The sequence below is a fragment of the Falco biarmicus genome, chromosome 7 (assembly GCF_023638135.1).
Source record: "Falco biarmicus isolate bFalBia1 chromosome 7, bFalBia1.pri, whole genome shotgun sequence".
NCBI lineage: Eukaryota > Metazoa > Chordata > Aves > Falconiformes > Falconidae > Falco > Falco biarmicus.
The window spans coordinates 28176242-28197144 of NC_079294.1; the positions used below are offsets into that span (position 1 = coordinate 28176242).

Sequence of the window (20903 nt, forward strand, 5' to 3'; positions counted from 1 at the left end):
CAGTTTTGGATGGGTGACTTGCACAGAGCTTAAAAGCATCTCTAGCTCATCGCCCTGCCTCATTCTGTATTCTGTGCCATTTCTCTCACTGCCTCAGGGCAGAATGTTTCAGAAAGTTGGAGTGGGAATATTTTTATTCATCCTGTTACATGAAGTTAATCTCATGTAGCAAAGCAGCTGTGTAATGTTTTGTATTAAATCTCATGTCTTCCCTTGGGTGTGATTAAAATTCAGGTGAAGGTTTTTTTTAATTTTATTTTATTTCCCCACTCCCAATGCTCTCAAGGGGCCATTAGGCTTCATTCTTAATAGCTTGCCATCCTCTTGCCTCTGCCAGTCCTGCTGCACACGCAACTGCACTTCTCTGACTGGTGAAGGGTGAAGGCTTTTTAGTGACTTGTGCACATGCTGCACATTATTGAAGCCATTTCTAGCTCAGGTGAAGGGACGACTGTGCTCCCTGGTGCATTGAATAAAGCCTTGGTTAGCAAATTCTCTATTTGCCTGATTATAGCCCTGGAACACAGCAAGTCCCAATTGGAAGGAGACCAGCTCTTCTATCAATCCCCTGGGCTTCCCAAAACTATTGCTTGATTTCAGTGGCTGTTTCCAAGGAAGCCAGAGCTTCCATTCTCATCCTTTCTAACATGTCATTGCTTCTGCTTGCAACAGATGTATTTGCCCCCATTTTGTCAGGTTAAAGAGGAAAAACCCTTCTGTCTGACCCTTCTTTCCCTGCTCTGCTTTGTGTCTTTATCTGTAAAACTGAAATAAGATCACCTGGAAGACAACATAGAAAGCTGATAATGACTAAGGGAGGGGTTTACCTCAGGGATCCTTGGGGGAAAGTAAAGAATTTGAGTCAAAGTCCTGCAGAGAACACAACAGGGCTGGAGGCAGTGAGAGAAAACGTGCCTAGAGAAAAGGAGGTGAAAGCAGGAGAGAGGCTGTGGACATGTAGTGAGAAAGAGGAAGATGGAAATGTACAGACTGGATTGCAGACTGCACAGAAGAAGCTAACCTGAAGACTTGCACTGCTTCTGCACCTCTACTGGAGTGATTAAAACTGTCTTAAAAGCGGTGCTGCCGAAGTAGTTAGGGCAAACCCCTGTTCCCCTTTAAACTCCTTAGTCTTGACTCAGCTGTACCTTTCATGAATTCAGAGGAGTCCAGTTAACATTTTCTTTTTAATGTCTTTTAACTTTCACAACCACTTCTGCAATTTGTTATCACAGCCAAGATCACAAGAGCTAAAACATGGCATGGAAGGCTGTGCAAAGTTGCTTGGTTACAAGAGGGAAGAGCAGAAAGCTTCAGAGCCTTTGCCAGGCTTCCCATATTTCTCAGATTTCAAGGGTTTGCTGGATTCAACCTTCTAGTAGACTGGAAGAGTGTCTTGGGGATCTTTCAGACAGAATCTAGATTCTGGATCCTTCTCTGATGGCAGCTTAGAAAAACAGGAAACAAGGAGATGCTGCTTTTCTCTTGCTTTGTAAGCTTTTGTGATGTGTGTACAATATGTTAATCTCAGTAGGTGGCTAAGGGCTACTTAGCTGAGAGAATGTGTCCTTGGCATTATTTCACTGAAATCAGTCTAGTAAAACCAGGGGTGGGGTTGGCTCCAACCTTTAATAAATTCACAGTTTATCTCTTCCTGATAGGAAACAGCAGCTAGTAACACAATGGTGTTTAATATATTCACAGCAGGAATCAGTCAGATAAGGGACTCACATAGTTCCAACCTGTGTTCCACAGTGACCTACAAGAATCCATATTTTTCATCTGTAAAATAACCATATTTGTACAACAGTCATTCTGACTAATGAGTGTCCAGCCAGTGAAGGGGTTTTCATCTTCAGGTAAAGAAGCACCATGCCTGAATTAGCTGATAGGGGTGCAATCATGTGGTTTGATCACAGTTTAGAAGCCCTAAATTCTAATCCTGATGCCCACCTGATGAAATCCCTGCATATTCCTGGCATTCATTTGCTCTCACTTGTAAAAGTGGGAGGCTGATTAATTAGTGCCTGGTGAAGGGTTCACAAGGACCATTCATTTTATTCCTACATTTTAAAAACCAACTGATCTTAACATAGCACCAAGTCTGCCTCAATCCCACTGTGCAGCATTCAGCAATTTCACAGCTCCTATACCCAGCATGGATGCTCTATTCACTTACAAGTTCCCTTTTGCTGACAGAAGAGCAGGGCTGCCTCATGCACACATGCATAGAAGGATTCCTGAGACTGAGGAAAAAGAAGCAAAAGTTGTGCAGTTTTATTTCTGCCCTGGCTCTGTGTGTGCTTGGAAGGTGGATGAATGGCGAGTGAAAAGACGTCTGCAGAAAAGTACTATGTTACAGAAAGTAACATAACTGAGAAAAAACAGAGAAGCTTCTGGGAACAAAAGAAAGCTGAGTACTTTTTGACACTTATCCCAATGAGGTTATAGTAGCATCACCATCCAATCATTACTTCATGGACTTGTTAGGATAGGACATCTCCACCTGTCACTGGAGATCGGTCCACATCTTAAAAGTTACACCCTGCAAATTCACACTGAATTTGATCATGAAAAATTCTGCGTTCATGTGTGATGTCCAGCGACGTTTACACCACGCAAACTGAGGGTCAGTGATAATGCTGCAAGTCATTGACACTGTTGTTGCATTTTACAGCTTTCTTGTGGTCATTTTACACAGCCATGAGTATTTTTCCTGGTGTTTAGGTAGTAGACAGTCCAACTTTCTGGATTTAATAAAATTCTATTTTATGTGATACCAGGAAAAACTTTAGATCCTTCCATGCCAAAGGTCATAATTCCAGAAATCTCCCAGCTGACCTAGTAGTGCCCATGTAAACCAACTTCTGCAGAATGGGGAATAGTTTTGCCATAGGACACCATGTTACCACCTTTCACCTAAGGGCCCAGTGGGATGACTGATTCGGAGTCCTGATGATGTGCTGTTTTGTTTTTCTCCTTAACCATGTTACATGTGCTTCAGAAGAATTTGCTTGGATGGCACCTTCTCCCAGGTTCAAAGGGAGCTATCACCACTTTTCTGGTTAGGGATCCCTTTCTACATATAGACATTAGAATCCTTTGCTTCAGTTGCCTCTCTGGAGGGAGTCATCTGGGGAGAAGGGAAGCAGTGAAATAATTTGATGAATGGTATCAATGTACATCCCCCAGGAGGCTTCCATATGTTTTTAGCAGATGTTTAACAAGTTATGGCAACACAACTGGCTGTGTTGAAACAAATTGCAGGGTGACCATCTAACTGTTGTCAGAAGTGAAGTTTTCAACGCTTCCATCTGCCCCCTGGCAGTTATGGCTTTTCTCTGTAGATATCTGTGAACTACATAACATATCTTTGTCAGAAAAATAATGAATAACTTATAACTGTCCAATAAAGTGTTATTTAATTAGAACACCTCAAGGAAGAGTAAACCCTGAAGCTATGTTTGTTAGCTTTCTTTTTTTTTTTAAGGAGAGAGGTGCTTTATAAAATCTTATGAGAACGAAAATACCTTCAGGATTTTAGTACCAGCTGGAGTTTTAAAAATTCGTTTGAGCCTCCTCCCTTTGTATTACAAAAGGAACGCAAATGCAAATGCCTAGAGGCATCAAAACATAGATGTTTGGATGAGTAAAGCACCTCTCTGGGATCCAGGATCTCCTAGGTGATGTCCTGTAGCTGCCACAGACCTCCAGTACTCCTTCAGCATTCATTTTTCATGCCTCAACTTCCTATTTGTAAATGCGGATAACTGTTCCTCTGTATTTGTCTCTCTTGTATTTAAATGTGTAGGGGAAAGGGACTGGGTGGTTTCTGGTACAATGGGGGCCTCCATTTTGCTTGTCCTTAGTGCAAATTATTAAAAAGATTGTGGGAAACAAAGTTTGTTTCCATATAGGGTTCAAGAAGTACAGAAAAAGCTCACCTGCAAATTTCAGAAGAAATATGAACATTGAGAACTTTCTCAAAGGGTGTGCAGTTAGAAATCTTGAGGGTCTGGCATAAGCTCCGTTTTAGGAAACTTAAAAAAGCAAACAGCCAACAGGATATTTTCTGTTTCTGAATTTTTTTTCAGTTCAATAATATACAGTTTTACCTGTTGTTAGCAGTGGAGATGGCTACCATTTTAAATATGCTCATTTTGCTTTAAAATTATTCCTTCAGTGCTGAATATTAAAATTGTTACAACGAATTCTCTTAATTGAGATTTTTCTGGGCGGAGTCCAAGGGTTCATTCAATTGTTGTTTCTGCAATTTTGGTTTTAGACACCACTGCCAGTTCTTTTGTGTAATCTTGCACGTTCAAAGACGAGGAAGGAGGGAGGTGGGCAGGAAAGCAGTTAGGAAAATTATGTCTATTTGAGTATCCCAATGAGCATGAAGTGTTGTTCATGGATTGGATAATCTCAATAGGTGCATGTCTTTTGCCCTAGAAGCCTGATTCCCATATTGTGGTCTGTGGGTCTGAGAGACGTTGAGAAGTTGAGGTCAGATGTGAAAGAATGAAAAAAACATGCTTTTTCAATTCAGAAAAACATACATGTATGTTACCATGTGATCAAATAAATATGAAAACAAAGTTGGGAAAAATAAATGTGTAAACGAATATTCAAAATGCAGCTTAGCTCTTGATTAAAAAAAAAAATAGTATTACCATGGCAAAGCTGTATGAGGGGCTGTGATATTTTTTTCTCCAAAATGTCAGTTGTTGCTTGCATGAAAATGATTGGGAAATGCTGATATTGACAAAGAAACCAACTCATAAACGATTTAGCTTCAGTTTTCCCAACTGAGCCTGGGAAAGCAAAGGTGGGTTGAAAAATACACTGGCAAGTTTTTAATTATGATTTTAATAATGAAGCTTGAACAAGCTTCTCACTATCAGTGCATCAACTGCCCCCTCTCATGCTGTTTTCCCAGGCCTGATGGAGGGGCCCTGGGAAAGCAAGTCTGATGCAGATGAGAGAGCATACTGATCAGTGTAACTTTGGTTAGCACTACAAGTGATTGACATTTTGGAAAAACAAGATTGCTTACCTTGCTGTCTTTGTCCGGGAGCAGGTGATAAGGTTCAGACAGTCAGTTTGTCATCTTAAGCTCTTTGTGGCTAAGACCTTGTTTGTTTTGTGCTCTCAGAAGTGCCACTCAGTCTCATAGCAGAGTTAGTAACATGGTGTGATTTCTGCTGAGCACAGATTGCTCCAGGAATGTGCCATGGTTATCTGGAAACAGTCTGATACTCAGGTTCCAGCACACAGATGCCAGAGAGTTTCCTTCTGCCCATCTGCCTAGACAATGAGTTGTGCTGTGTGCCAGTCCAGTGCTAGGAACCACAGCCAAGCTGGACTGTAGTTGGATTCCTGCTTTATCCACCTTCACCTTAAATTGGGAAAGATGTTAGTAGAACTGAGAGAAAATAATAAGAAAGGAAAGGGAGCAGTCTGAAGGCAAAGGAAGTGGGAGGAGAGGTGGGGAGGCCAGGGAAGGAAGCAATAGGGAAACTGTGAAGTTGAGAACCGAGATGTGAAACACAGACAGGAAAGGGTTCCTAACTAATGGGTTAGCTGTATGGAGTGAAATTCAATTATCTCAAAATCCATACAGTTACACTGGTGAGGAACCTGCCCCAATTTGTTCATGGCTTCCCAACATTGTAGTTTCTGCTTCTGAAAACTCAAGCCTACCAGAATTGTAATGGAGAGACTATTTGGATTATGATAAATATGACGTAATATTTAAGGGACAGTTGGAGGGCTGCAGCTCTAGGCACTTCTGAAAAGGAAAAAGTAGCTTTAGTGTTTTGGGCTAAACCATGGAACTATTTCCTTGTTCTGATTTCAGTTTCGTGATGTATTTTTCAGAAATGAAGTAAAAAAGCCCTCTCACAAGTTTATCTATCATAAAATTGGTTTTAATCAAGGTTGTTATGCTTTAAGTTCATAGAGGATATACTATATCCTTTACACATAACAAAGAATGTAAATCCCAGCTTTAAATGCAAAACTCAGTTCAGTGCTGGCTGGGATTCACAAAGCGGTTCCTTCATGACAGTGAAAGCACTATAAACTTGGGAAGCTAATTTTCAATAGCGGCCCCTTAAATTGCACAGTTGAGCATGTAAGAGCACTATTGTGTCTATGCGAGCATGTGGAAGATTTGAAAGCTGGGGTCACATATAGTTGACTTTTGTTCATTTACAAAACAGTTTCATAGAATCAGGATGGAAAACAGAAAACACATATAAGTCTTAGGGTACGTTGCCCTGTACTTTTTTCCAAAATATTAGAATAATGTCGTCACTGGAAGGGGGTGGGGGTGGGGCAGTTGTTGTAAAAATGCCAAGTGTCCCTGATAGGGACGGGGGTCTTATCTATAGAATGTGGAGCTGTTTAAAACTGTGGTGTTTTGGGCAGGACTAAGACCACTGAGTTTCCTAGAAACCGTCCGCATGAGATCTGTGCATTAGGCCACAAAACAGGGGTAGGAGTTGGGCAGCTAGGCAGATACACATTTTTGTGTTCTGTTCACCAGGTATACAGCAAAATTGCTTGGCATGTGGGGTCCTGAAATGGTCCTGTGACAGTGCAGGGGTAAATGTGTGAGATTGTTACAGGGGATTGTGGAGAGAGAACCAACAGAGCCCAGTTTGACAGGTCTGCAGAGCACAAATGTAATCTCCGCCTGCAAGAACCACGATCTGCTGCTCAAGGGGTATGACAAGCCAGTCTGCTGGAAAATAGCACTCTGAGTCCTTTGCAAAGGAATCAAATGAGGAACATGACTATTACCTCGTGTCAAACTGTGTCTAATAAAGAAATGGAAATCCCCTGCTCTGCCACAAAGACCAAGGAGAGGTAGGATCATGCTGTGACACAAATAAATGAATAGTGAAAGAGAAATGGAAAAACACGGGCACAAACATTACAAGAAAATATCAGACCTTGAAATGATTGCCTGTCTTAAGCAATAGACTATAACAAAACATATATTACAAATACAACCTGGTTGTGTAATCTAGTTTGCTGTTACACAGAAATAGATTTGGGACCATAACTGTTAAATTCTATGTCTATCTCCCTATTTTTATATCAGGTTAGGAAAAAAAAGAAAGCCAACCCCAACAAATATCTGTACCTGGGGAGCCTTATAAGTGTTCATTACCAGATACATGAGGCATTAGCAGAGATTTAAAGAGAGATGCTAGCACATCTTTTCTCCTTTGTGCTGCACCGTTAGACATTCCTGTTGTCTCTTGTTCTTCTAATAAGCTTTGGGGGTCCAGATCTGCATCCCTCATCTTGTAGAGCATCGTGAAATAAACAGGACTTCTTATCAGCACAAGGACACATCTGCATAGGACTACTTGCAGGATCTGGCCCTTGTAGGATTGCTCTCTCAGTTGTTATATGTGAGTACAATGCCCAATGTACTAACCCATGCCCTTGCTCCTGAGCTAATGATTGTAACTGAGAGTAACAGCCTTACATCTGCACACTTTTTCCTCCCTCAATTTCTTTCCCTCCAACCCAGCAAGTACTTTTCTGAGCATCAGGATTAGTGAAGTGGGGGTTCCATAGGGGTTAGCTGAGTTGAACCCCCTCTGTAGAGTACCTGGTGTCTGTTGAAGGCTGTTGGACTTGGGATACAGCTGTCCTATGTGCAAGAGGCATAGAAGAGATAACCTCTTCTACAAAGTTACCTATTTTTCTGAAGTTTGTAGTTGTCAAACAGTTAAAATTGTTTAACTGGATCAGAAGTTATTGGCAAGCACAGAGACGTATTTCCCTAGGAAACCGGACTTAGGAGGGTTGGCTTTTCCCGTGTCACAAATATGGGATCTTCATTCGCTTTGGCACACGTTTTTGAAAACCTTTTTCTCCGACAGATCTTTGCACGTGTTTAGGCAGCTGCCACTAAGGTACTGGTCACAAGTGACCTCCCACCTTCCCCGTTTCTTTTTCTTTTGCACCCCGGGGATCGCCCCGGCGCCTCAGCAGCCCGTGGCGTGTTAGGGGGGCACCCCGCAGCGGGGAGCCGGCAGCGCCCCTTCCCTCGGTGCCTCCTGCACGCCGGGCGGGCTCAGGCCTCGCCGCCGGCGCGGGTGTCCCAGGCTGGCCGCCCCGGGACCGCCCTCCTCGGCCTGCCGCTCCCGCACCCCCGAAACGGCCGAGCCGCCGCGGCGGCACGCCGAGCGAGGGACCCGTGCCCAGGCTGCCTGCGGCGGCGCCGGCCCAGCCACCCGGGAGCTTCCCCGGCGAGGGCCGGGGCAGGCGGCGACGCGGGAGGCGCGGGGGGCGGCGGACCCCGGGCAGGGGCGCGCCCAGGCGCCGGGGCCGGGCCGAGCCGAGGCGGGCGGGGCTGCGCTGAGCCGGGCCGGGCCGGGCCGGGCCGGGCGGGGGCGGGGAAGGGGGCACGGCCGGGAGGTGGAGCCGGCTGCGCTGGCGGCTCGGGCGCTCCGCGGCTGCCGGGCACGGGGCGCGCACGGCAGTGGGAGCCCAGCGCCGCCGGGAGCCGCTCGCCCGCCCGCTCGGTCTGTCCCCGGGGAGCCGCCGCCGCGGGAGCCTGCTGCGGTCGCCGGCAGGTAACAGGCCGAGGTTCGCTTCTCGGTGCCCCGGCAGCGCGGCAGCCTTTCCTTGGGCAGCCCTGCCGAAGGTCCCGTTCCCCCGCCAGGGGTGCCGGCTCCGGCTTGGCACCGCGCCGCCCTCCCGGTGCCTTGGGGCGAGCGGGTATGCCGGCTGGGGACACCCCCGGGAGGGGGCTCGCCGCCCCCGCCGCCGCGTTGTCTCACGGGGGGTGCGGGAGCGCCGCGGCTCCGCGTGGTGCTGGGAGTGCGAATCTGCCGGGGCTGAGGTGCCAGCCCGCCTGACAGCCCGCCGGCCGGGGGCTGCCGGGTCGCTCCCCGGCAAGAGGGCTGGCGGGGACGCGCCCCCGCAGTCCGAGCCAGCAGAACTCGCTCCGCTGGTAGCACGTCTCCGGGATCGGGCCCCGGGGAGCCTCTCGTGGTCGGTACTCGGGTGGCTCCGAGCTTGCCCTCGGTTTTTCTGCCTTTTATAAACCCACCCCGCACCCCGGGAGCCCTCATACTGTAAAGGCAAGCGGAGGAGCCGCGGGGTGCCCGGGGCTGTGCCTGGGAGCGCTCCGCCTTACGTTTGTAGCGTTTCGGGGTGTGCCACCCACCTCTCCCCCCACGCCCCAAGTTTGGATGAGGAAGGTGGGAGAGCAGCCCATGCTTCTGACTTTGGTCCGGTAGGAATTTTCTCTTTCGCACTTGGCTGGTAGGGAAACTGCAGTCCTGCCACCCTGGGCCAGTCCCCGCTTTCTAATCGAGATTTACAGCTGCAACAACACGTTAGTGAGGTACCAGCCCACAGAGATGTGTGGGTTTTATAAACTCTGCAGCTGGGCACTTAAAGTTTTATCATAACTTTTGTATTGAAATGTTCTAGTGAGTGAGCAAACAGCATTTCCAGATGCATTGTACTTGGGTGGTTTTCTGTGAAGTCTGAGAATTGTAATTTCCTTTTTTTCTTTAGCACTTCTCTCAGCAGTTACTTAGCTCAGCCTGACTACTGCCTGTATTTCTATAGTAAAAGAAGATCTGAACACAATTAATAGATTCTAGGCACGTATTTCACTGAATAGCCAGTGGCTACCAAAGCTACTTGGGCAGAAGTGTGCTGGAGATGGCTCTGTGCCTGGCTGGGAATATGTAGCAAACTGTGAGTGCAGGCTCGCCCTGGATTTTTATTAGTGGGTTAAAAGTGTGTAGAGTTATTAAAGAGTTGTCTTAATTCAACAGGGTGTATCCAAGTGTCTGATGGATTCTACCAGTCAAGCACCTATTTTGGTATTTAGTGCTTTTGTGAACGAGCAGCAGTTGTTCTGTCTCAGAAGTGTACAAATTGAGAGCACGATAGCAAAGTCAATGGGAGAAATAGGCACATTCTGGAACTTTTTCATAGTTTGGGGGGAATCTTTCAAATTTGACTGTGTAGCGTAATGTGCAGATGTGCTTCATTATCATCTGCTTTTGCTGAAGTGTTTGTGTAGTATGTTAAAATGATTCAAATGCTTGACCCTCCCTAGAAGGCAGTTAATGTTTCTGTATTTGTTGTGGCTGAGGTACAGCTTTTGTTGGCTTAAGCTAAAATACCATGCAATACAGTTGCCATGAATTTAAGCATAGCAGGGTGAGAGGAAGAAAGGAAGAGCTTGAACTTTTCTGAGATGTTGCAGACTGCCAGCAAAACCAAGGTAAAATTTCTACTGATTGTCCCACCCTTTCTGCAAAGCAGACCTTTGCCACAAAGGGCTTAGCCACCTGAGTCGTGGGTTTCGACCTGCGAGGGATGCAGGGACACCCTCGGGGCAGGGCTGGATGGAGATGGACCACCCGTTCAGATCCCCTGGGTGACGGGGAGCCGGGGGTGCGCGCGGGGGCTGCCCGGGCCGGGCCGGGGGGGCTCGGGCTCGGTGGGTGATGCTGGCAGTTTCCACGAGGGGGCTTTCTTGCCGTGCGGTGTCAGCCCGGCTCCAGCCCGGCTTCTGTAGCGCCGGCCGCCCCTCCGCTTGCCTCGCAGGTACCGGAGGAGCAAAATGAACTTGGGGGTGGCTTTCGCGCACAGGGTAAGTATTTCAGATTTCCTTTGTAAATTATGGGGAAATCCCTTTATTCCCCCTGAGGTGTAAGGGTAGAGACATCCTGGGAAGAACACCAGTCTTCCGTTTCCAGGCTTGCTTAAAACTTAGAACGGATCCCAGCAACTTGATTTACCCACAGTGGAAATGAAGAAGAGGAGGCTGAGTGTGTTTTTTCACAAGAGAAGTGGTCTGAGTGTTTGCATCCTCTCCTCAGCTGATGGCAACGAATGACTGTATCTTGGTGTGATCTCATTTTTGGCTGCTTTAACATGTATTCTACTTCTCAGGGTGGGGCTGGGCGAAAGGGGAACGGGAATCATTGTGTGTGTATGAAAATGCTGAGCTATCCTTAAGTCCTTTGCCAAGTTGCCTGTGTATTGTTTAATTCAAATAATTTCATGCATGCAGCCTTGCAGGTCTGTTTTAAAAGGCAGAAACTGTATCTGTAACCAGGAATAATATTGCAGTTCATAAAACATGAGAAACATCTGTTACTGTGACTTCAATTTGTTCCTGTCTCCTTGGAATAACCAAGCTGACAGCTCAGACAGTCAGGTTTAATGTCCTGTGCTAAACCTTTGGTCCTGTGTCCCATGGCTAATTGTGACTCACAGAATCAATAAACCCAGCTCCTGCTCGGCTGCAGCAGCTCAACGGGGGAGCAGGAAGGGCTTCAAGCCACCTCACTGTGTGGAGCTAGTCCACACCAGCAGACAATGGTGGACAGATTGGGGTTTCTGTAAAACTAGGTCTACCGTGTGCGCTTGTTGTTTTCAGCACAACAGAGCTGGCTGGGATCTTGGTGTTCTCTGGGCATTAGTGCTGAGCAAGTGGGAGGGAGGGTCTGCACTGCTGTAGGGGTAGTATTTTCCCTCTTAGCACCTTTTATCTTGCCTTAATCTATCCCAGGTTGAATACTGTAGGCAGTTGAAGTAAAGCCATCTCATGCTTTGATGTGTGTTTATTGGCTCTAGCATCTTGTTCTCCTGTCCTCTTTTTTTTTTTTTTTTTTAAATTTTCTTTTTCAGTTAGGATGCTCTCTTCCCACTCCACCTCCCTGGACAAAAAGAATTAAAGCACAGGAGGCAAAAGGTTAATTAAGTGACTGTATTTTTGTGAATGGGTTTTCTTACTTTGCCTCTGCCTTTCTTGCTGCCTTCTGTAAGGTCCCTTCATAATTAAAATATTATGACTATCCTTATGGTAGCCCTCCACTTGTGGCAAGGATCCTAATTTGACGTCAGTACAAAAACACTAGTTTCTGGCATAAGGGCAGATGACATTTCATCAGCTAGTGCATACCCTTTTTTTTTTAAAAAAAAACAACCCGACAGTGCTAAAACCATATGGGCAGATAATGAGTTTAAGCTGATAAACAGCTTACAGATTTGCCCAAATAAAGGACTTTCTTCCTAGAAAACATGTTTTCCTTTAAAATAAATAATGCAGTTCCTGTGTTTTTATTTAATTATCTTGAGCCCTGTCTGTTCTCACCAGGCTGCAGGAAAACAGACACCACTGCTCTGGGAACAGAAGCTACTGGATTTATGAGGCCGTGGGTCTTAGATGAGGAAGGACTTGAAAAGAGAAGTTCAGATGCTACAAAATTGAGGCTTAAGGTATCTAAATAAGCAGATGGTGGTCCAACTTGTATTCGGAGACTTTTGTGAGGTAGTGCATAGTTCTTGACATCTTGAAGATGAGTCATTGCATGAGGTGGTAGTAGGTCCAAGGTCTGTTTGGGAGCTATAATAAAAACAGATAAATATCTATACTCCTTGCTAATCCTGTAAGGCTAAGGCTGCAGAAGCAGTCCTTGTTTGGGGGTGTTGTTGCAAGACAATCCCTACTTTTGCTTTTTCAAGACTTTGTGACTAATGTTAGCATGATTAGTTTGTTTGTTTGTTTAGCTTAAACTGACTTATCAATGAAATGCAAGGGACAGATTTTTGGATCCATTTTGCTTGTATTTTTTGAGAGAAAAGCACAAGTAGTACAGTGAGGGTTGGAATGTAACTTGCTTTCAGAAGTGGCGGTCTTTGGTTTTCACTTTAAAATAGTGACTCAAAACCAAAACCAAGTAGTGCATTTGCACGAAAGGACAAAGCCTGTGTATTTCTCCCCCAAGATGAATAGGAGTGAGCTGTTTGAGATATGAAATCGCTCATTCCCTTTTAAGTTTTTTTTATTAGGAGTTCTCTCTCCCCCCCCTCTCTTTTTTTTTTTTTTTTTTTTTTTTTTTTTTTCTCCTTAGGAATGATTGTTAATCTTAAATGGAAGTAGCAAATGAAGGAAGAAAAATGTTGCACAGAAAAATCATTCCAGACATTTCTGTTCTTCCCAAAGATGCTTATTCCTTCTAAAACTTCCTTAAATGTTTTGTGTTGTCCCCTCCTGTCCCATCACTTCTCAGCACTGGGAAGACTACTGGACTTTAATTGTATTTCATATGAGCATATGTTCCAGATGTCTAGAGCTTTGCTTTCCAATGGTCGCTGCTATCTCATTTGTAATTGATGTGACAGCTGCGTTGCATTTGGTCCTACTATTGCTCATGACTGCACAGTTCAGCATTCCCCTTGTGTCTGTTCCTTCCCCTACACCATTTCTTATTTTCTTTTCATGGCTCTTACAGTCTTGAGTTTCAAAAATGGTGCGTGAATTATCCTATCCCATAGTTCCAGAGGATTCAGGTGAATTCAGTGCCCACCGATTAGTTGATGGGACATTTTTTTTTTTCTTCTTCCTCTTCCACCTCTCTGATATCTTGCCTTGGAGCGTTTAGTAGCTGCTTTGCTGTTTATCGTTTCTGCATTGGTAAAGGTCTGTCATGCGCTGATTTAGTATAAATTGTCTGAGACTGAAAAAAGTGGCTATAGGAAAGTGTTGTGTTGATCTTCTTTTGTTAACCACACCAGCAGTAAACCAGTTCGTCAGTGTGTTTTTATTCATTTTTGCACAGAAAAGATTTAAAGAAACAAATGATAAAAATATTTTACTCTTACAAAATAACCCCAAATGGGATTTGCTTCTGCACCTCTGCCACCTCCTGTTCTCTATTAATGGGCTTGAAGAATTTCCATTTTCCCAGAGTTTGTAAGAAGCAACGTGTACTCTTCCAGGGCAGCGGAGCTGTGCTGGAGGTGCTGTACTTCTTTGGTCTTCCTCAGGCTAGAGGGAGAGAGGCTCGGTATCCTGGTGAGTTGTATATGTGTGACTTTTCCCCCCATCTGAATTGCCTCTGCACATTTTTTGATACAAGAAGCTTTGGATGACCACATGCCTAATGTGAATGCTTCATGTTTGGTGGACTAATACACAGTGCATATTACGTGACAGCTGAGGGTATTCATGTGGTGTCAGTTTACCTTTACCAAATTCAGTCAAAAGAAAACCAAAACCAGTATCTTGTCATTGTCCTTGGAGATGGTGGAAGTGGGGTTTTGACTATCACAGGATTTTAGTATGGGTCTTGTTCTGCGCAGCATTCCTCCTGTCTGTGTAGTCCCTCCAACAAGGATTCCAAGGATTAGTGAGTCCCTGGGGGTTCTTGTCCTTTGGGGCTTCTTTTAGCATCAGGATGTTCCCTTTGCTATATACTTACTAAATAAACCTGGTCTAAAATGGAAGTTTCCAACTACTTGAGAAATAAATTGTAAGGTCACTGTAGAAGAGTGAGTTCTTAAACCCAAATGAAGTTCACATTTTTTTAGAACAGTGTATCACTTCAGGAAGAAACAGAGGATGCTTTTGACTAAATGAACAGTGTTGATACAGAATCTCATCCATGTGCCTGGTTTTGTGAATATTAAAGGGGCTGCATGAATTTGTGGATTAGGGCTTAGGTCTGAGTTTGCTCTGCTCAGCTGTTGATTGACTGTGTTGAATTCATCTCTGTTCCTGCCCTTCCGTCTCCCTCATTTAGTTGGTGCATAGCCATGTTAGAGAGGGACTTTCTTGGAGTGTCTGTGGTGGCTAGTGTGATCTGGAGTCTGCCCTAGTTAGTCTTCTGGAAGCAGTATAGCCAGTATCCTCTTTACTTCTGACATCTGTGAAGTTAGTGTCAGGACAAAATCTTACAGTGGTGGTTGATCCTGGGAAAGTGGAACTGAATCAAGCTGCTAATGTGAAAATTCACGTAGTATAACAGAGATAATAATAGCTCATATTCTTTCAGACTTTTCACTTGAGTCATAAAGAGACTTAAATACATTTTGTGCCACCCCAGATGTCTGGAAAGCCATCAACAGATGAACGGAATGGGGAATGGGACTGTATGGTGACTTGTTGACTGTGGGTCAGAGGCACAGCCTGGCAGGGGCTCAGAGGCCCTGGCTGCACCTCAGATTGTCTATATTGTGCACGGTTACAGTGCTGACTGTTTCTGCAGCTTTATGCTTCTCATAAGGCTCAGCAATAAAACTGTAATGCTAGCAGCTTTTTTTCATGGCTAAATGCCCAGTTTGAGGAAGGGTGATGTTGGTCATGTTGCTAGACATACATATTTATGGCCCTGTTTCATCTGTTGAATTTAATCTGTTGGGGTATTTTTAATGTTATTATGGAAACAGTTACTATATTTACTCCTTGTGAAAAGCTTGGTGTATGAGAGTCTATGAGGAGGGAGTTTTAGAGTAATAAGGATTGCACTAAATAAGTGTCTACACTTCTTCAGGAAAAAATGGTCTAAATGAACTGCCTGGCATCTTGCCTGTTCTTGAGACGTGGACCTCACAGGGCACTGAACTGGAACACGCTATGCTGGGAAAGCAATGACAGGGTTTGTTCTTGGCTCACTTGATGGCACATCTCGTTTTCTTGTGGAGCGAAGAGAACCAGATCTTCTTGTACAGAGGACACTTATGCCTGTACTGGGCTGCTTTCTCAGACCCACTGAGAACCTGTTTCTCATGGAAGTCTCCAGGACCTGTGGGTACCTTTCAGATGAACTTCTCAAAACCCGTTGCCAAGGTAAATGAGATAGTGGTATGCAAATTCAATGGATTTGGAATGGGAGTCACTGTCACTGTTGTTGATGTACTTATTTCTGTAACTATTTGAAAACAGAATGTTTTTTGGTATCAGTCTTGCTGATAATAATTGGTCGGGCTTAGTAGGGGTAATAATGTGGTGGGTCCACAATGGACATGTGTAAGGAGTAATTGAGAATAAAGGATTGAATGTCTCAAAATGTTCTAAAGAGGGGTGGACTTTGTCTGATGTATTTCTTAACTGCTTCTGACTGCCCTTTGTTCTTGTTAATGTCAGAGGGGATTCTCGGAGCTGCTTAGAATGAGGCACTTAGTTTTTGTTGATCAACAAAGCCTTTGCTTCTGATGGGAATATGGCAGAAGCACAGACATGTAACAGGGATCTTAGAGTTGTACCAAGATGTTTTTCAGAATAAGATACCGGAAAAGCTGAGAGCTAGTTCTGGAAATGCCTGAGGTACAATGCTGGAAGCACCAGTACATCTTTGACCTACGTTTTGCTTTGGCAGCCTGAGAATTGACAATGTACTACCTTGCTGATGTGATGAATGACTCTGGGTTCACAGCCTTGAAAAAAAACCCTTCCAAACTGATAAGAATTTCAGTTTGCATTGATGCTTTGCCAATTAAAACCAGATTCTCTTCTTTTGTTATGGGGATGTTAAGGGGAAGCATCAGTCAGGAATAACAGTCTGATGTGATTAAGAAAGAATAGGGTTTCCCGGAGAGTGGCTGGATTAAGAGTTGGGGGGGTTTTGTTCTGTGCCTCCCCCCGCCTCCTCCCCCCCCCCCCCCCCCCCCCCCCCCGGCCAAATGGAGAAGGTTTGATGCTTTGCATTTTGTGTGTTCATATTTTGATACTACAGCAGGGACAGCTTGGCAGGAGAAGTGGCAGAGTTTAGTCTAAAAACATTAATTTTCTTTGTTAATGCTGCTGCAGACAGTTCCAAGTTTCAGTTGGTAGTGGATTTCTTGTAGTATTTCTGTAACATGATGCTCTTTGGGAACAGCTTTGAAGCTCTGTGCTGGCCTTGGGGAGCAGAGGGCGTTGGGAGGGGGGACTGGACTCTCACTCCCAAGTCCTATCACTGATTTTACTGTTCAGAACAGAGGTGTGCAATTGCCAGCGTCACTGCCATCGGCCTGCTGTAGAGCCTCTCTGGCTCTGGGAAAGCGCTTTTCTGAGCATCTGTTTCACCAGCTGTGAAAATGAAGACAGTACCCTCAGCATGTGGGTATGATGAACATTCTTGTTAGCTAATCTCGGTAAAGTGCATTGGAACTGTGAAGCATCATGGGCTGTTGTTTGAAAGTGTGAAGGTTTCAAGTGGTGTAAGCCAAAAGCTTACATCTTTGTTAGGGAAGAGAAGTACCAACTGTGAGTCCTTCTAGGGCAGCAGAGGCAAAGGGTTTGTGGGAAAGAAGAGGAATTTGCCTATGATGGAGGACCTGGATTTACTTGGAACTTTGTAAAGTGTCTATCCAGGGCTGGATTTTGCCCTCATACCACAGGGTGATGCAGTTGCATTTCCTTTTGTTGTTTTTCCATTCCCCCTCACCACGTACTTGCTTTTTATGATCAAAGCTCCAGTCTTTAAAGATATGCCAATAATGCTCAGAAGATCCCCTATGGGGAACAGTTCTGATTAGACACTGATGAATTCTTTAATTCTCTTCATACTTCGTACTATTAGGAACATCTTGTTGATAAAAGGTGTGGCTTTTTTCCCTTGCTGTTACTACTTCTTCTTTGGCTCCCCTTCTCCCCAGACACTCATGCTTTATGCTCTCCTGTTGTCTCATCTTATATGAACTCTATTCCTTGGTTCTTGCTTTCAGTTTGTTCTTTTATCTTCTACAGCACTCAGTGAACACTTAAAAATAATAAATATTAATAATAGAGCTCTTTGAACCACCAAGTTCTTTGCTGCTTAAACTCACCTTTTCCTGCTGCTTATCCCCTATTAAAAGTTGCTATAATCTGCAGATTGTAGCTGTAATAACTTCTGCAGCAGTGACTGGGTTTGTGACAAGCACAGGATTATAGCTCCAGGTAGGGAAGTGGCAGCAGGAGCAGAGATCCTCAAAGGCACAAAGATGTTGTTTCAATTGAAATATTCTTAGCAATAAAGGAACAGAAGCCAAAAAATTTAATGTGGGAATAGAGCTATTTATCTAAATAGCCCTTCTTACACAGGTTTCCACAGAGTGTTAGTGACCTATATAGGATAATCCTGTATCGAATCTAAAATCCTGTGTTTAGAGGGGGAAAAGCATTTTTTCTGGAGAACATAGTTTAAGAAGGCTCTACTTTTGGAGATGCTTTCAAGCCAATTCATAGGAAGTGTCTTAAATCAGCAAGACAAACTGTGAGAGACATCTGTGATATTACTATATGTTTTCTTTTAATTCCCTCTTCAGACAGATTTACCTCTCCCTAGAGTTACAGAAGAAAAAGATACTGTCTGCCCCAGTGCGTGAAGTTGTCCACATAAAGTACAGGTTAGCCTTTGAACCTTATGTTGCACATGTTCGTTTGGACATCAGCAACATTTTTACTGTCTCAAATCACAGCCTAAGGAATGAATAAAGCGAACAGGAATTCAGTGTGTGAGGCTTTCCCACCACATCTCCTTTCCTCTGTTTAATAATACAAGCTACTAATTTAGTAGAAGAAGAGAGAATCTGAAGTGTCAGGGCAAACTTCAGGAAGCCTTATTTGTTTCTTCTACCACGGTTTTGGCTTGGCCCTACTTAGGGGAGACGAGCTGTTCCTAAGCAGAACCTGTCTGCTGGATGTGGGTTGCTTCCAGGCTTGTATCTTCAGCAGAAACCACACTACTTACTACTTGAGGCTAGGACTGGCTGGGAGTTTTTCAAGGAAAAAATTTGCCTGCAGAAAATGCTGATTTGTTGAAACCAGTATTGCCTTGTGGGAAAGGGTTGGTCTTCACTCAGTTCTCCTTGGGTGAATTTCTCACATTTGGGATAGAATCTCTTAGTCAAAGCAGAGATGCTGGTTAGGAGCTAAGTGGTTTGGGTTTTTCACCTATGCTGTCACAAATCCAGAACAGGGTCCTGAAAGCAGGTTTCCTACCTGCCAGAAATGCATGACCTAGCCACAGGACTGCAGTTCTAGGGCACATGGGGTTTTGCATGAAGGATTCCAAGGTGGATTCCAAACCTTCATCCCTATGTGAAACGAAAAAATATTTTAAGTCTCAGAAAACATGGTGGGATGAGAAATTTAAGCTAAGGTGTCCTTACGTCTTTAGTGGCCTTGCTGTCTTGGCAAAATAATCAGCATGTCAGTCACAGAAGAGCAACTGACCCTGAAGCACTGCTGGTGTATTTTGGCAGGGTCAAGGTTGTACAAGGCTATATAGCCCTTGAGTCCCTGCTTTCTCTGAGGAATATTATTAGAAAAGCACCTTAAGCAGCCAAGCAAAATAAGGCTGAGCGCTGCTGGTATGTTTGTGCCTGGGACATTATTGTTGGGCAGGGTAGGAAAAATAATGCTTAAGGCAAGAGAGGAGCTTCTTGGAACAGGATGAAACACTCTCCTGCTGGTTTGATTGCAGCGAGATCAGCAAAGGCAGGGGTAACCCATGGTTTCAGTAATAGATCTCTTTCTTCCCATTTCTTCTCTCCCCCTGTTTTATGGAGAGGAGAGGAAAGTGGTCCTCTCTTCAGCCTTTCTTAACTGTCCTTGGAGAGTGAGGCGATAACAGGAAAAAAGCCAGGATAAGCGAGGTGCGTGCTTAGCCAGGGCATTTGTTCTCTGTGGGTTCTCTCTGCACCACCAAAGCCCCTGGCTCTGCTTGTTCCAGAGCAGCTCAGCCTCCTGAATCCTGCTGTGCTGTGTGCTGCTTGGCTGCTGAGGGAGCTTTCTGGGGCTCCCTCTGTTGTAAAAGGTGGGATTGCAAAATTGAGGTACACACGCCAGTTATGATCATATGAGAATGCCGCTCTGCCTTTCCTTTGTATTTTGTTCCCCCTGCTTTTAAAACCGGGGGGGTGGCAGGAAGGCTGGGGTTTGAAACTTCATCATTGCGTAGAGAAAGACAAACCACTCCTCTTAAAGACAAAACATTCCAGGCCCTTGCTGTGTATTTGAGGTTTAAATAACGGGAATTTCCTGTTTCCAAGAAGCCAAGTGCATCCTCAGATAGTCTGCTAACCTGTTTTAAGAAGACTTTTGTTCATCTTGTGGTACATGAGGAGTCTGAGCTTGCCTTTTTGGTTTCACCCCTCCTTCTTCTTCAAGTTAAAGTAGGAGGCATAAGGTGTGTTTATAGCACACAGAAGCATGGGGCAGCAGAAGGGCTGAGCTAGTGGGAACCAGAACCAGGATCTTTAATGGGTGCAGCACAGAGGAATCCACTACGCACAGTCAGCTCTGGAAATAGTATAATGTCAAAGCACTCCTGGATGTGAGATGAGCTCCAGTGTGCCTGTCCCCAGGCAGAGATGCAGACCCCAGATACGGAACATTGGAAAGAACAAATAAAGACACCCTAAGCCTTGCTTTTATGGTGGCTTTTTGGTGATAGCAAGGTGATACTTATTGTCAAATATTAGCTGACATTAATCTCTCAATATGTTTTCACAAAAAATTGATCTAAGAAAAAAATATTTCTCTTAAATCTATCAAGTCTGTCTTCTGTCTTTGGTTGAAATATCAGTAGATTTCTGCCTCTTGCTTCTTCTGGCTACAGTCATTAAAGGAACATCTAAAGGAACCTCTAAAAGGCCGATTGCTAAGGTTCCTTAGATCCCCAGGAGGATGAAGGTAAGCTGCTGCTTTTCGTTAGAGGCTTAGACTGTGCTGTTAATGATAGCTGACATTTGGGAATTATGCGAGACCTTTTCAAGGACTAGACTGCCCACAAAAGTCAGTTTGCATCTTCTGTATCAGTGAATGACCAGACTTCTTTGCATCCATTTCATGTCTATATTCTGTACATTTAATTATATTTATTGAGAAAAGAAAGCTATTGATTTAAGACTTCACACTTTTCCTCTTCTGAATCAGGGATGGAGAACTGAAGAACATCAGGGTAGTGTGAAAATAGTTCCAGAAAGTTGAGAACTTAGATGTTTGATCGAGCTGTGCTGCAAAGTCCTCCTGTTGAAGGGACAGACTGCACTAGGCTGGCATTGTGGAGGGTTTGCCATAACCCAGACCAAGGCTGCATGCCCAGGTATTCCCTGAGATTGACTTGCAAAATCCTTTCTGTGGCTGGAGCTGT

The 20903-nt window shown here is 44.6% G+C and overlaps 1 protein-coding gene across 10 annotated transcripts in view; it reads left to right on the plus strand.

Annotated features, from left to right (window-relative positions):
• Positions 1-20903, plus strand: part of TSPAN18 (tetraspanin 18) — a 133780-nt gene that overhangs the window by 1327 nt on the left and 111550 nt on the right. For 2 of the 10 annotated variants that reach the window (XM_056345400.1, XM_056345409.1), the window contains exon 1: positions 8444-8613. The exons of 1 other annotated variant lie outside the window; for it this stretch is intronic. The gene's annotated coding sequence lies outside the window, so the exon portion shown is untranslated. Of the gene's footprint in view, positions 1-7838; positions 7938-8442; positions 8614-10251; positions 10274-15609; positions 15632-20903 lie in introns of those variants that run through there. 7 more of the 10 variants (XM_056345402.1, XM_056345398.1, XM_056345399.1 and 4 more) reach the window with 6 other exon arrangements.